General features: G+C 36.1%; 1 pseudogene; it reads right to left on the bottom strand.

Annotated features, from left to right (window-relative positions):
• Positions 1 to 400: 400 nt before the first annotated feature.
• LOC109178473 lies at positions 401 to 9,629 on the bottom strand (annotated as a pseudogene).
• Between the last annotated feature and the right edge of the window lie 7,326 nt (positions 9,630 to 16,955).

Raw genomic sequence — 16,955 nt, 5'->3', positions numbered from 1 at the left:
GTTAATTCCAGCAATGGTCCTCCGACTATGTTGATTTTCCACAATTGGTCCTCGACTTTTAATTTGAACAATTTAGACCCTTGACTATCAAATTCTTTCCAATGTTAGTCCTTCCGTTAGATGAAGGTTAAGTGAACATCAATTTGAGGGGTAAAAACATCCTTTCGAGTATTGAGTGTATATTTCCTCTTTAATTAGTTCAAAAAATTATAAATTGCGGGTCTTCTGGTTGCTGCCTTCACCGGAGGTCGCCGCCGCCACCGAGCCTGTCGCCGGAAGAAATCTCTGTCTGTCACCGCCAACAGATAAAAACATGAAACCACGAGCACATATCATGAGCCCCGGTGGGGTGGGTTAGGTTTCAAATATCGTGAAATGATCCGAAGGTTACGTTCCTAATTCACAAGTGTAGAACTACCGCCGACTTTGTCATGCACGATGTTGCATCAAGCTAATGAGCCACATGATTCCTTGTGATATGCCTCCAGTTTGTTTCGCCATCAGATACGTTATTCCAAATATTTTGAACATTTCCACTCCAAATATCATGGTTTTATCCGAGACAGATGCAGCATACTAATCCATGGGGGCGTCGTGATTAGTGGAAACTTCAATCCAAGTGTGATGCCTAAGATCAAGCTCCCATAACTTCCTTACCGCTTTGTTTCTCCTGCCTATTTGATCATCCCCCTCGCACCAGGAGACTGAAAGCATTAACATCCGGTCGTTGCAGGAAATAAGTCGGGGGTTGTACTCATGAACCCAGGGAGGAGGGGTAATGTGGATTCCAATCCAGTAACCCCCTTCCTATGTCAAACGCAGCAAGCTTATCTGTTTCCGAGTAAACATAAAACATCCTGTTGCAAACGACACCTGAACAAGCAATACCAAACTCAACAGGCAACATCTGGATTTCTGTCCATTTATTTGATACATAATCATAAATTTCCCCTGAATCTAAAGGCTCATCCCAACATCCAAGACCGCCTATGGCAATCAATACAAACCGTCTGTTATCTTTATTGGAGTGGCCGCTTTTTTGTCTGATGAACTTATATGACTTCATACTGGGCAAGAAAGAGAACTCATTTTCATCAAGGGAGTGTATGAATGCAAGTCTGACCGAAAGCCTGTGAGGATCTTCATAAACATCGGATGAACTACCAATTCCTCGTCTTTCTAAACGAATTTGTTGGTTCCTGATAATTAGATAATCAGAGCTGACCTCATAAATTCCAAGTATAGGTGATGATCTTGCATATTTCATGGATGCTGCTTTATGCCATGATTTTGTTAAAGGGCTAAACACCAGCACACTTTTGTGTGTCTTATCAGAGCTCTTGTCAACCTTGCCAAAGTTAGAAAGACTAGTGCAACCTCCGACGATGTATACATCATCTCGGATACCAGCAACAGAGAACATAAATCTCCCTCTAAGTATTTCTGCGTCTAATTTGTGCCACTGATTCAAGGAGACATCCAGTGGACAATAACCATTCTTGACACCACCATATAGAAACAAACAAGGACTTTGAAATGAGCCTTCTCGTTTACAGATTATTGGCAATCTACGGTTCAACAAAGTAGGTTCTTGTAACCACAAGATTCAAAACGATCTCCGGCGACGTTCTTAGCCAAACGTTCTTCAGTCCTTGTCCTCGGCCAAGTCATTTTTCAGTCCTTGTCCCAATGATGTATCCGTCGACGTTCTTAGCCAAATTCTGGTCCAACAAGTCCAACTCGAACTTTCCGAGCCCGAACGGGTGGAACCCATAGTTGCCGTCAAGATATTCCGGCGCCTTGGTCGAAGAACGAAGCCTAAACAGAAGGGATTTAGGAATTTTTCTATTTTGATGGAATTATACCCTAAGCAATTGAAATGTCTACTTTGCCCCTTAATTTAACGTTCATTTAACTTTAATTTGACGGAAGGACCAACATTGGAAAGAATTCGAAAGTCAAGTGTCTAAATTGTCCAAATTAAAAGTCAGGGACTAATTGTGGAAAATCAATATAGTCGGAGGACCATTGCTGGAATTAACTCAGCTATATATTCATAATTTTTGAACTTCATATTCACAATTATTGAATCTCTATATTCATAATTACAGAATCCTATGTTCATAACTCTATGTTTATAATTATAGCACTATATATTCATAATTTTTGAACTATATATTCATAATTATGAACAGTTACCGTGTCCCCCTTGTTTATAATTTGCAAGGTGGACACAGTTCCATAGCATAATTTGCCCGGATAATGTACACCAATCAATCAATATAAAGACATGAAATAAACTCAAAATGTAGCTTGTTATATGACACAAGCAGTATTTGTATCATTTTTTTATTTTTTATTTTTATCTTTTATTGGCTTTTACCCTTTCAAATTCATCAACTAATTATTTTATTTGTATATATAATTGATTACCTTGTTTTGTATTTACAAGTTTCTTTTAAATAGTGCAGTCATACAATATTAAAAGACCCTTATTGTAATCACAAATTTTCTTCTACAATTGTTATGTGTTTTGACTTAAAAACATAATTTATATTCTAGAAGTTCAAAATTCTAATACTAAAATATACAATTTATATAGTTAGGACCAGGTCCACCTGGTCAATGGTATAACAAGTTCTTCAAAATTTATATATAAATTGCTCTCTTGAAGAACATATATATTTTAATTCCCAAAATGGTCCTCCGACTAAGGTCTTTTTTCAAATTGGTCCCTTGACTTTTAATTTCTCAAAAGTGGTCCTCCGACTTTTGAATTTTAAGTTTGAATTTTAGCTTTGGTGTTAAGTTGGTGTTTAAATGAAGGGTAAAATTGGAATTTTAGGTTTTGCACGCCAATTTAAAGCAATCTGTGATTCCTTTTAGCAGTCTACGCACATATTTCTTCAAATTAGGTTTTTGCCAACTAGAAGGCCAAAAAATTTCATCTTCAACTTCATCCATAAACTTCCCCAAGGCAAAAATTTATGACCTTCTAGGTTATTATCCCACATTTTGATTGCAGATTTAGGAGAGCGAAAACCTAATTTGAAGAAATATGTGCACATACTGCTGAAAGGAATCATAGATTGCTTTAAATTGGAGTGCAAAACCTAAATTTCCAGTTTTTCCCTTCATTTTAACACCAACTTAACGCCAAAGCTAACGGGGAATTATTTGACTTAAAATTCAAAAGTCGGTAGACTATTTTGGGAAAATTAAAAGTCAATGAATCAATTTGAAAAAAAGGTCATAGTCGGAAGACCATTTTGAGAATTAACTCTATTTACAAACATAATTTTAAAAGCTCCTAAGAAAACACTTGATCCAATTTGGTCTTTTATTATCTAAATTCATCATCTTCTTCTTTGATATTTTTTTAATTTTTTTTTTTTTGCCATTTAATTTTTTCTTGCTACAATGCTGCCTAATGGGCAAAAAAATGAGGCAAAACTTGTGTGCTGACATGATTGGGTAAATGGCGTTGTGATTGGCTTAGTAATTAGAGTTATTGTCGATGGATCATTGTGAAAGGTTTTCACATTTTCCCTTGAAATACCAAACTTCTCCCCTTTCGTTTGGAATGTGAAAGGTCTTGGGAATATGAAACATTTTCCCGTTGCGATAAAGACTTTTGGTATTCTTTATTATTTGTTGCAATTAGTTAATACTGTTGTAATTTCGCCTTCAGTTAGCCCAGTTTATCGGGATTGTTGTACGGTAACATATCGATTGTACATATGAATAAGATTGTAAAATTGAATGGAATAGTAGAGAGAAATGTAAGAACACAAGATGTAGAACTTAAGAACACAAGAACTCTCTCTTCATCATGCCTTCAATATGAATATATATACATCCATACAACTCTTCATATCCTTCAACATAAATAATGGAATAAATATAAGGCAAATGAAAGGTCTTGTGATACAATAGTTATGCTGTGCAACCGAATGCACCATGCGCATGGTGCATACGATGCAAAATGACGTCGTTTTGACTAAAAACGCGCGTCCAACTTAAAAAAATATTCAGGTTCGATTCTCGACAATAGCATTATTGTGGATATATAGTTATGAATTTCTGGATATATAGTTATGAATTTATGGATATTTAGTTCATTCATTGTGGATATTTAGTTCATTCATTGTAGATATTTACTTCATTCATTCACTGTTGATATATAGTTATGAATTTATGGATATATAGTTATGAATTTATGGATATTTAGTTCATTCATTGTGGATATTTAGTTCAATCACTGTGGATATTTAGTTCATTCATTGTGGATATTTAGTTCATTCATTGTGGATTTTTACTTCATTCATTCGCTGTGGATATATAGTTATGAATTTGTGGATATATAGTTATGAATTTATGGATATATAGTTATGAATTTATGGATATATAAAAATGTTATTGCCGGGAATCGAACCTGATTTCTTTTTTAAGTGGGACGCGCGTTTTTTAACCAAAACGACGTCGTTTTGCATCGTATGCACCATGCGCATGGTGCATTCGGTTGCACAGCATAATTTGCGCTTGTGATAATGGCCATAATAATAATAAAATATTTATAACACTCCCACTGGGCCATTATCAAACTATACTCATCCCTCGCTAGAAAAATCCAGTGGGAAAAATCTTGACGAGGAAAAGAGTACACGAAGTATGTCAAACCATGTGTTGCACCGGTTGCCTCATTAAAAACCTTAGCCTAAGAAAACCCATTGGGAAAAAAAGCTTAGCTAAGGAAAAGAGTACAACCACAAGCCTTCCAGGCATAATCTTCAAGATTTCAAGGATCTTCAGGACTATCCACTCAAGTGCACCAACATTGGTTGCCTAATTAAAAACCTTAGCCAAAGAAAACCATGTGGGGAAAAACTTAGCTAAGGAAAAAGAGTACAACCATATGCTTTCAGAGCATAATCTTCAGGATTTCAAAAGCCATATAGATTGTCCATTTCAGTGCAACTAGGGGTTGTCGCTCCTCCTGAAGATAACAATCTCCTAGGCTTACACCTCCCAATTTTATGAACATATTACTCAAAAGTAGATGTAAACATAGACTTAGTGAACATATTTGCAAGATTGTTCACTAGGGCAAACTTTCTCAACAGAAATTTTACCACTCTTTTGGAGTTCATGTGTGTAGAATAACTTACGTGCAATATGTTTTGTAAGGTTCCTATTAACAAACATATTACTTGCGTGTGCAACACAATCTTATTTTTCCCCATATGGGACATTGGGGGTAAAAATATAACATAACCAGTTTGGGACTTGGCATCATAGGGATCAAATAAAAGAGTCATTACCAAGTAGCCCATCAAAACCACATATTGGTTTCTCACATAAACGTCAAAATCTTTGTACCTCGAAGGTGCTGGAGGATATGTTAAATATCATTCCAATTTTCATTGAAGGGGGAAACACTAAATGTTGCTAGCAAATTCAATAGCAGACCTGATGCGATTATATATGGAACTTCTAGTTCAATAATATAATAGTGCTCCAATAGCAATGAAGTAATGGGCTTCCAATCTCAAAATATCTTCATTATCTTCTTCGAGTCTAAATTGTCCTCTATCTACTTCAAGAGATTATTGGACAACAGTTAGTGTGATAAATAAATAATACTTATCCATATAAAAGATCTCCAAGACATTTTTCAAGTAGGCTAACTGGTGTATAAAACTTCTTCAAGGAGAAGCTCAATCTTCAGGTCGAGACAATACTTGGGTTTCCCAAGTCTTTTATTTCAAAACTCCGTCTTTCGGCATGAGCTAATATCACCAAGCTCTCTATGTGTTTCAATAACATTTAAATCATCAATATCGACTGAGATAATAAATAAATAACTCCATTAGCAATTCTTTAACGAACATATAATGGTATATATTTGCATATTCCTTCTTCGAAAGAAAAAAAATACTCAGTCAATTCCATCATTCAATATGCATTCCTTCTTCAGGAGGAAAAACATTCAGTCAATAATATTCAAGTCATACAAAGACTTTTGTAATTTAATGATACACGTTGTGATTTTCACTTTTCTCATTTCAAAAAGTGTTGAATCCATCGGGGATTTACAAATAAATATTAGCGTCTAATGACCAGTAAGTTGCAGTCATGACGTTTATCAACTGCATATCTAGATTTACAATTCACTACCAATGATGTTAATTAGCGGAACGTAATGCCATATGTTGTGGAAGAGTAGAGAGAAAAGTAAGAACACAAGATGTAGAACTTAAGAACACAAGAACTCTCTCTTCATTATGCCTTCAATATGAATATACATACATCCATACAACTCTTCATATCCTTCAACATAAATAATGGAATAAATATAAGGCAAATGAAAGGTCTTGTCATAATGGCCATAATAATAATAATATTTATAACAAATACTAGATATTGTCACCGCACGAGGTAAATACAGTTTTAATAAAAATAAAGTGTTGTTGTACAAAAATACAGAGAAAATTACAGAATAAATTATTGAAAGAAAGACTAAATTACAAATTATTAAAACCTCCTTATAAACTACATTAGTAGTAGAAATATAACTATTTTGTGTTTCACCACAAATTAATATTTTGAGGCCGTCTGGGTTACTTATTCTTGATGCAGCAATATATAATTGGCCATGAACAAATACTTGTTTCTTTAACAACAATCCTACATTAGACAATGTTTGTCCTTGGCTCTTGTTTATCGTCATTGCATATGACAACATGAATGGAAATTGTCTTCTGTTAAACTTGAATTGCAGTCTGGGATTTGATGGTGTAATGGTCATTCTAGCAATTAATACCTTTGTGCCAGCATTTGGTCCTGCCAAGATGCTTGCTTCAACAACATGGTAAGCTAATCTGGTTACAACCAACCGAGTTCCATTCCAAAGGCCAAGAGTGTAGCACCCCGTGTTACGACCTTCAAACCCGAATTAATTATTAAATTAATTCCGTTAATTAAAGTAATTAAGAGGGATTTAATCCAATAAAATTATCCTAATTAACCCGGAAGGTCCACAATGGATCGTGGACCTTTACTTGAACCATGAACCTTAAGCCCATAGGGAATAAGGAAACGGGTCATTACTATTTAGACTCTGAATAGGTTTCCCTTAAAAGTATAAATAGGGGATTAGAAAGCAAATAGAACCTTCATCCTCCCCTCCCTCACTCGAAATACTCTCAGGTGATCCAGCTAGGGAAATCCCCCACCACCAAGCCTAGGAAGATTTATTAGTGGAAGAATCTTAGAAAAGAACCTTAGTAGCCAAGGATATTGATTAGGGCTAAGAGGTAACCCATGTCTCGACAAAACCTATCTTCCTTGATATATCTTATTCATTGGCTCCTTTGATTATCGTATGTGTAATTCTGTGATTGAGTCTTGATAGAGCCCTTGCATAGGATTTATATTGTGTTTATTTGATAATCTTGATGTTCTTGATATTGTGATTGATTATATGTATGATCTTGTATTTTAATTATGTCTAGAGCCCTAAGGTTTATATCGTGAATTTCGTATTGTGATGTTCTTGATATATTTGGGTGGGATTATGCATGATCGGGTGTTGAGTCTAGCCTAGGACTTGTATTTAGGATTTTGCATATAGATTTCTTGATATCCTTGAGGTTCCGGATGCTCTTGAACCGTTATATGATTAATGTGGAGTCTTGGCATGTCTAAGAATCGTGTTAGAACGTATTTGGTGTGATTCTTGATTTAATCCCATTAATTGAATATGTGGTATTGTCGTTATGTGTTTAAATGTGTCTGGACATGGTTTCGGGTTCCACGAGAAACCCCGGGACCGAAAGGTGGCCTGAGTACCAGTGGGGGGTAAGTGGGGGCACGGTACCCGCTAACTACCCGCTGCCCGAGCCTCCTTCCAGCGGGCAGGCGACTGCCAGCCGGGCACCCGCTGGAAGATATGACCGCCGCCGGTGGGTGGTCTTCCATCTGCCGCCCACCCGCTGGAAACTTGATGTGGGGCGTGATGTTTTTCCCTGTTTGGTGTTTCCCCGTGTCTCGTTGTACCCCGTTTGTCGTGTATGAGTCTCGTTTGATTTTTTGGTACCGTTCTAGGAATTTATGTGTAATACGTGTCGTTGTTGTTATGTCTTGATTGTTAATTGATTGATTATGTGTTGATTGATTGAATGGTGATGAGTATCGTGGTCATTGCGCAATGGCCGGTGTGAATGATGATGATGAGATTGTGATTGGTGGAAATGAATTGTTGGCAGTTGGCACCACTTGTGCCCGGTCATTGTACTAAAGGTACAAGCCTAGCGGTTACTGTGCTAAAGGCACAAACCCACCTTAGACCTGCTTGCCGTTGAGCATGGGTCAGGTTATAAGTGATGCAGTGTCATGTCAGGGCTATATGCGTTGACCCCTTGATATTGGCACTAGAGGTGCGGATCATGTGAATGGCACTGCGGCACTATCTTGATATGTTGGTGGTTAATAGGTGGATTGTCGGTGGGGGCATGTAGCTGCCCGGAGGAATAAGGGGAGGCGATATTAGGGTGGCCTGGAGGTATAGGTTGGAACTGATATAAGGACGGAGGGGAGCTACAAGGTTGGAACTTGGTATAAGGTTGGAAGATGGATTGTGTGCCTTGTTGATTACTTGCTAATTGTCCCGAATGCCTTTGTTGTCTCTAATTGCTATTTATATGCTTATCTGCTTGTCATGTTCTGTATCGTGTTTTTAGGACGCATGTTAGTCTTTATGATTATTCTATACTGTTGAGTCTGTTAATGTATCTTGAGTCTTGATCTTGGATTTAAACTAGAGTCTCGTAAGTATATATGTATTCCAGTTTCAAAATGAGTTTCTTATATCTACCTATATTGTACTTAACGCGTTGGAGTGGGTTACCAGCATTATTCGCTGACGGTTGTTACACCGAATGTTTTTCAGGGACAGTTGAGTAGCTTCGGAGCGCGCTAGTTGGATTCGTGGACTTAGTTTAGATAGTTCTATCCTTGATGAGATAACCTGCGTGCCTTGATTTGTATTTGAGTATTAATTATAGTTTATGCTTTGTTAGTTAGTTTAGCCTGTGCATCTGAGTTCGATCTCTAGCTCAGATGTGGCATAGCACCCCGACTACTATGTTTAGTTTATGCTCTGTTTGGGAATTAATAATAGATTTGTCTTTATTCCATAAGTTTTAAAAGTTTTAAAAATTAGGGGTGTTACAAGGAGTGTGGTCAATATTTCTCATTAACATCACAAGAGACCCAACCTTTAATGTTAAAGAGTGATTTGGAAGGCCCGATGCTCGTATGGTATTTAGGAATTTCGAGGTGTGGACATCTGCAAATATTGAGCCGGAAGAATCTACTTTACATGTTGTGTCGCAACTATAGTATGTCTTTCCTTCGCCAAAAGTTATGTTAGACATGTATTCATTAACTTCATTGACAACTTCTAGTGTTGGTGCTAAAATTGCACTACTTTGAAAAAAACTCCCATCAATATGACATCCACTAAAGTTACTTTGAACAATAGTGACAATAGGATCACCAGTTGATTTCAACAACAATTCAAATGGAATATCAACAACAGCATAACCATCATTATCTTCGCCAATCATACCATCATCGATCGAAGCAAACCATTTAGCAAGTTGATCTAGTTTCTGTTATTGCATACCCTGTTCCATATTTTGTAAACACAAATTTTTTGTGAGGCACATTACATTGCAATTTCTCCATAGGTATGATGAATTTATTGTGATATTTTCTCCAAATTTCTATTTAATAAAATTTCAAAATAAAATTCATTTTTGTTCCTACGATAATTTTTGGCCAAACGAGTAATAAATATTTTAAACTCTTTATTCCAAAATGATTTAATATAAAATACTTGTATATTTATTTATGGTTTTGAAAACCCTATTTATCCTCTCAAAAAAAAAAAAAAAAAAAAAAAAACCCTATTTATTTTTCAAAATCTTAACCCAAAAGTCAATCTGAGTGGAACCTGTGAAACTGATAAACCAGTTTTGACCCAAACTTGACTTCAAAATAAACCCAATATTATTTCATTATTCAAATTCCTTTTAACTTTAAATCCATAACCCATGTCTTCTACCCAAAAATATGATATTTACGTTTTTATCCCTCAACCCTAGCTACAAAAGGACATTATTCAACCCTAACCCTTATTCATTTCATTTTCTCCTACACATTTGGCAGCTCTCATCTCTCCCTCTCTCTCTCTCTCTCTCTCTCTCTCTCTCTCTCTCTCGTGACTCTCTCTCTCCATCTCTCCATCTCTCCATCATCTTCATCTTCTTCATTTTTGAGCTTTTCCTAGCAAACCCTAGGTTCAAGATTTGGTAAGCTTCCTCATCTCTTCCTCCATTCCATCCTCTAGTTTAAGTTGTTAAGATGATGTATTTATGTGGGTATCTTGTTGTTTTTTTGAGTTGAAATGATGTAGTGGTTGCTATGCCTTGGTTGGGAGAAGGAAGATGAAAGGTTTGGAAGAAAAACTTAGGAATGGATTTTGCTAGAAGAAAATAGCTCAAGGTATAAACCATGGACTCCCAAAACCTATTATTTTAATCTTGTGTTGTTGTTGATGATATGAATGTATTGTTGGTGTTTTGATGCCTAGAAAGGTTGAAGAATAAATGTTTATGTGTGTATTATGAGCTTGTATTGTTATCTTATTGTTCTTAAATGTTTGAGGTTGTTTTGGAGTTATGTTGCAATATGGAAAGTGGAGTTTTGGTCTGTTGTTTCACTCGTCGAGCACACTGGTTTGGTCACTGGAGTGACCGTGCGGAACCACCAACGAACCCAGGAGGGATCCGCTGGTGTGTTCCGCCACCTAGCACCGTGGCTCGACGGGGCTAAGTAACGGAGCTCCTCTGACTCCGTCACCTAGTTTCGTTGGGCAGTCTGGAAGGGCAGGGCCCTTGTGGCTCAGCCTACTTCTGTTGTTTTGGACCGGGAATCGTTGTCCCTTGTGGCTCAGATACTCGGGCTCGTAACGACACGTTAGTATGAGATATGCCTATGTGATTTGTGAATAAAATCCACTTTTCCAAACGAAGCATGATTAATGATTTTCCTAAGTGTTTATTGAGTACAGTTGAGCATGAAAGTTGAGTACATGTTTTGGACTTGAGTTATGAGATGAGTTGATTAAATGCCCTAGTTGCATTATCTAGTTCATGAGTATTGAGATTGGCATGATCATATGGTTTCATTTGCATTAACTTCTATTTCATAAACTTTGGTACATAAAACCTATGTTTTCATATTAAAAGCTTTTGCACACTCTAGATGGCCTATATTATTGCCTTAGGATATTTTCAAAACCCGTATATGTATTTTGGAAACCTATGCCTATATTATTTTGAAAGCTTGCATATCATTTTAATTGCCAACATGAAAAGAGAAGTTGTATGAGATATATGTATGCTATCTATATGAAGTGAGGAAAACCGTTGTTTTGGAGGCTCCCGTTTTGACTATGTCCTTTCGGATTAAAAGAGAAAAGATCGGTCAAGCACCAACAAACGAAGTAGCTTGGTAGAAAAATCATGGGCTGCTACTCTGCTAGGTTGGATACTACTCGCTGAGCTTGGAATCCCGGTTAGGGGGTGTGCACACTAAAAGTACGATACCTGATTCTACAGAGAAAGAAAGAAATAAAGAAAGAAAGATTAAGAACCTAGAGAATTGGTTCTGTGGGCGAGATGAGTATTAGGTCGGCCCTTGTTTGCTAGCCCGGATAGGTCCGTTCACGATTCGTGAAGTTCCTACCTCCCCACGAGTTTGAGGTTCTGTAGGTGCGCGGATGTGGCGGTTGTGTGGGAAGCACCATAGCTAGGGCTTCGTTGCAACGGAGTACCTGCCTCATAGACCTAGTTTTGAAAGAAAGAAGAGAAAAGAGAAACACGAGATGTGAAAGAGGTCCTCCGCAGAAAAGTATTATATCTATTATCGAGAGTATGAGTATCTATATATCTATACTATTGCATCTATCGTACGACTTTACATTATTGCATAGTATATGATGTTGAGTATTTGGGAAGTGTAGTATGTTACATTGTTGTATGTATTCGTATGATAGTATGATTCTTACTTGGTACTTACACCTTTTGCATGTCGTGGATCTTCGAAGTGTATTATTATTGCAAATGTTGATGAGTAAACCTGCTTATATGTATAGTATCCTTACTTGGGTTTATTGTTGGTTTATCCTATTGCCTATGTGAGTACTCGTTGTATTTGAATGTCAACCGTTGTCCAAAATCTATATCTATAGTTATGTTACAGGGTTGAGTGGTTTTATACTTAGCATTTTATGCTAGCTGGTTTATTTTTCATATGTGCTTTTAACCTCTTTCAGGTGATCTTGATGCATGACGAGAGCTCGCATAGATAGTGGTAGTGTGTAGCTCAAGGTGTTGTTAGCTCTAGTTATCCCTCCCTTTTTGGATGTAGCTTGACTACTTTGTTTTCGTTGGTGCTTGGACACCGGGGATTGCATATCCCCTTATGTTGATGTTTAGAGCTTTTGACTCTTGCTAGATTTGTAGTCCTTTAGCCTGTGCAGTTACTCGAGGGTGGGTAACCGGCGGTAACACTTCCTCTTTCTTTTGTTAGCGTTGGATTTTGGATTTATATTTATCCTATTTAGTATTTATTTCCGCTGTTTTCGTTTTTTTAGACTGTTTATTCTACGTTTTTAAGTTAAGAAAAAATGGGTGTTACAAGTTGGTATCATAGCCCTAGGTTAAAGTTCTAGAGTGGTTATAGTTAATGATATGAGCCCTATGCAGTAGATTCTAGGGTGATTAAGATTGACTTATACCCTAGGAAGTTTGACCATAAGCTAAGTGTTTAAGTATAAGATTTTCAGACATTCTTCGAGGTTATCGATTATTTATAGAAACGCGGTGAAATTGTGAGTTACTTGCGAATGCTTGTTGTTATTATGTGTTTTGATTTTCTTGTTTAGATCTGTGGTTGTTGTACCCTGATAGTGTGCACGTAAGTTCTTTGTCCATCAAAACCTATTTCCAACTTTTATAAATGATCTTGTTATTCTTGAATCTATTAAGTATGAACTTGTTGACATTCTTGGGTCATCTCTTGCCTATTATATCCTTGAAGCTATTGAGCATGTCCTTCGTGTCGTTCTTGAGCTATCTTTTAAGTTGGGAATATTCTTGTGTTGTCTTTATATCATAGCCCTTGTTCTTGAATTCCTCGTTGATATTGATAGTGTTCCAGTCTTGTTCTTGAAATCCCTAAGTGTATTCTTGATGTTATCTTTGATAAATGTCTATTCTTGATGAACTCTCATAGTGCTAATGAACCATGTTCTTCATCCTTGAATCTTTATGGTTTTGGTAGTGTAACTCCATGTCCTTAAAATCTATTTTCACTCTATATATGAGCATACACTATGTTGTTGGTTGATTGAGCATATTTCTTGTTTATATGTTTGGTTTTGACGTTGAATCTTGAGTATATTGTTGTGTTCATTGTGTCAATCTTCTATTCTAAATTCCTTGTTATTGATGGCATGAGAATCTTTGAATTCGTACTGCTGACCTTGAGCTTGTGCTTTCTGGACATTATCTCGTAGCTTGTTGTCGATCCCTGAGTTATCCTGATTACCTCCAGTTTACTTTGATTGTCTATCGAAGCTATATAGTGTCTCGAGCTGAGTAATAGAAGTTGTTCTGATTGAGTTTGAGCCTCGAATTGTTGATAACATCTATTCTTGACATTCCCATAATTTATTGTCGAATTTGTATCTAGAATGCTTATAAATTCTTCTTAAGTATTCTTGTGAGCTTTCGTTGATTTATAGTGCTAATATAATTGATATATTCTTGATACTAGTATGATCCCGTTATTATCTTTATCCTGGAATCTTTTTGAATTCGACTTTAACTTATTATCTTTGAATCCCTATCCTTGGAATCCATTGAGTTGTTGAGTTGAGACCTACTTGTTGTTGCTATGTCATTGGAATCCGTGTTTGGTGGGTTATTCCTATGAGCTTATGTTTGTTAAGTATCCTTGAAAATGTCTTATTCTTGAAGAGCTATTACATTGATTATGCGTCCTTTTTGTACTCTCGGATCCTGTCTCTATTTGAGATATATTCTGTAACACCTCTAATTTTTAAACATTTAAAAACTTATATAATAAATGCAATCTAACGATAATCATCCAAACAGAGCGTAAACCATCCATAAGAGTCGGGGTGCTATGCCACACCTAGGTTTGAGAACCTAGATGCACGGCTGCAACTAACTAGTCTAAGCATAATCCACAATTAATATTCAAATACAATTCAAGGCACACAGGCCATAGCAACTATGACTAGAACTAACTAATGTTAAATCTGCGGGTCCGTCTAACGCACTCCGAGGCTATTAGTCAGTACCTGAAAAAACATGCGGTGTAACAACCGTCAGCGAATAATGCTGGTAACCCACTCCCACGCGTTGAGTACAATATAGGTAGATATAAGAAAATCATTTTGAGACTGGAATATATATATAACCCTAAACAAACTCTAGCTTTAAAACCAGGATCAAGACTCGAGACACCATCAATAAGACAACATTTCGAATATCATAGAGATACTAGCATACATCCTACATTTGCAAGGCATAATAGACAGGTAAGCTCATAAATAACAATTAAAGGCAACAATGGGATCCAATGACAATTAATTAGCAAGTAATCATCAAAGCACACAATCCATTTTCCAATCTTATACCAAGTTCCAACATTTACTCCTCTCCATCCTTATATCAGTTCCAACCTGTATCTCCAGGCCACCCTTATATCGCCTCCATATTCCTCCGGAGCAACTACATGCCCCACTCCGTAACCACCAAAAAGTCCACCAACATGGTAGCACCGAAGTGTCATTCGCATGGTCCGTGCCTCTAGCACCACTACTAAGGGGTCAGTACATTCTATACATAAATAATGTACATTTAGTATATTAAAAATGTACTTTTGTTATAGTTTATACAGCACTATGTGGACCATGGTCCATATAATAATTTGCCGTTCAGAGTACAAAATAACTCAATAAAGAAAATTAGAAACTAAAATAAAAAAAAAATTACGGGCTTTACAGGGCAGCCCAAAGTGAATTCAACTCACCTTGTCTGGGCCGCCCAAAGTATATTAAGGTTACCTCGTCTGATTATTACAATGAATAGCTAGGGAACCTTTCATTGCTGCCAAAGGTTGAATAAAGGTCACAGTTTTTTTTTTTTTTTTTTTTTTTTTTTTTTTTTTTTTTTTTTTAAAGTCTCGAAATGAGTGATTGAATCGGTGGAGCATAATTCTCATATCAGAAGGTCATGAGTTTAATTTTTGTCAATAATTTTTTAATCAAGCCCCGTCGTACATGATGTTTCTAGTGAGGTTTACCCTTCCGCTCTACAATGTAATAGATGAGCTATTACATAAAAACAAAATTTATCAAATACATATATTCAGATAGTGTTTTCGAATTCCTCCCGTCACAAAAAAAATAAAATTTACGGAGTATAATTTATCTCATTCGGCGTAATTTAACCAAACAGACCACAAAAAATGACGTATAAATCATTGGAATTTACTCCTTGGAATATGCACGTAAGCTGCACTATACTCCCTAGTTACCTTCATGCCAAGCCAATGGGCAATGGCTAGCGACAATTTTGTTGATATTAAAAAAATAAAATAAAATAAAATGCTTCATAGCCACTAAATCAAAAAAAAAATAAAAAAATCATGAGTTCAATTCTTACCAACATTCTCTCGGTTGAACTCGTCGCACAAGAGAGCACAGTTGAACTCATCACACAAGAGTAAAATTTACACAATGCACACTCTCGGACAGTAACGGTAAGTTTTTCTTGTCACTTAAAAAAAAAAAAAAAAAGAAGAAGAAGATAGACACACATGCATTATTCGTTTTAAGTAAATGGCAACATATAAATAAATTTTAGAGATATATCAATTAATCATTATTTGTGTACATTTGCTCATGGAATTATACATTGAGAATACACCAATTTGGGAATTTCTAAAGAACATGCCCAATATTGGTCAATAAATCAATGGATTTTTTTAAGGTAAGAGGAAATAAAAATTAAAAAAAAAAAAAAGTGATATCAGTTAACAAATCGAATGACTTTTACACCTATAATCCTAATGATTCTAATATCGAGAGATTGTGGTGAGTAATAATTCAATTAAAAAATACGATAATTTCTCTTTAAACACGTCGAATTGAATAACATTAATCGTGATAAATAAGCTCTCAAATTGCTTTTACGGAATCGGAGGACTTCAATTGGCGTGCTCGAAGGTTGTATGACTCTTACCCTTGAGACGTGACCAACGGTAGGTAAGAATTGGAATGGAAAACCTTGAAATTTGAATGAATGAATTCCACAAAACTTGCGAAATGGGTTTGACGACCATTTAGATTTTGATACGTCTTTTTGAAGTCATAGTCAGAATTGGATCCTCAGCTAAGAGTGCACAGAGCACGGACTGGATAACATCGAATCAAATTGTAGTAATTTGCGTAGGTTTTCAATTGTAGTAATTTGCGTATGTTTTCTTCTTCTTTTACGAGGAATCTTCAAAAAGTCATATGACTTTTAATTGAACTCAAACTAATCCTCTAACTAGTAGATTTTAAGTCAAATCGGTTATTCATTACTCAGACGTGAACTTAACAATCAAATTAGAGGGCAAAGCTGAAAATTTACATTGTATAATGTTTAAATTATTAGTGCCTTTGATTTTTCTCCTAAATTAGCGAACAACCTAAAGACTAAAGAACCCTAATCCAATTGAAGTTAAGCAAAGGTAGCAAAATTCTTCTAGAGCATATCAGGAAATCCTAGATTTTATGCAACAACTTT

The sequence above is a fragment of the Ipomoea nil genome, unplaced genomic scaffold, assembly GCF_001879475.1.
Source record: "Ipomoea nil cultivar Tokyo-kokei standard unplaced genomic scaffold, Asagao_1.1 scaffold0848, whole genome shotgun sequence".
Taxonomy (NCBI): domain Eukaryota; kingdom Viridiplantae; phylum Streptophyta; class Magnoliopsida; order Solanales; family Convolvulaceae; genus Ipomoea; species Ipomoea nil.
Note: the sequence above shows the minus strand (reverse complement) of the source record. Positions and strands in the feature narration are given on the sequence as shown.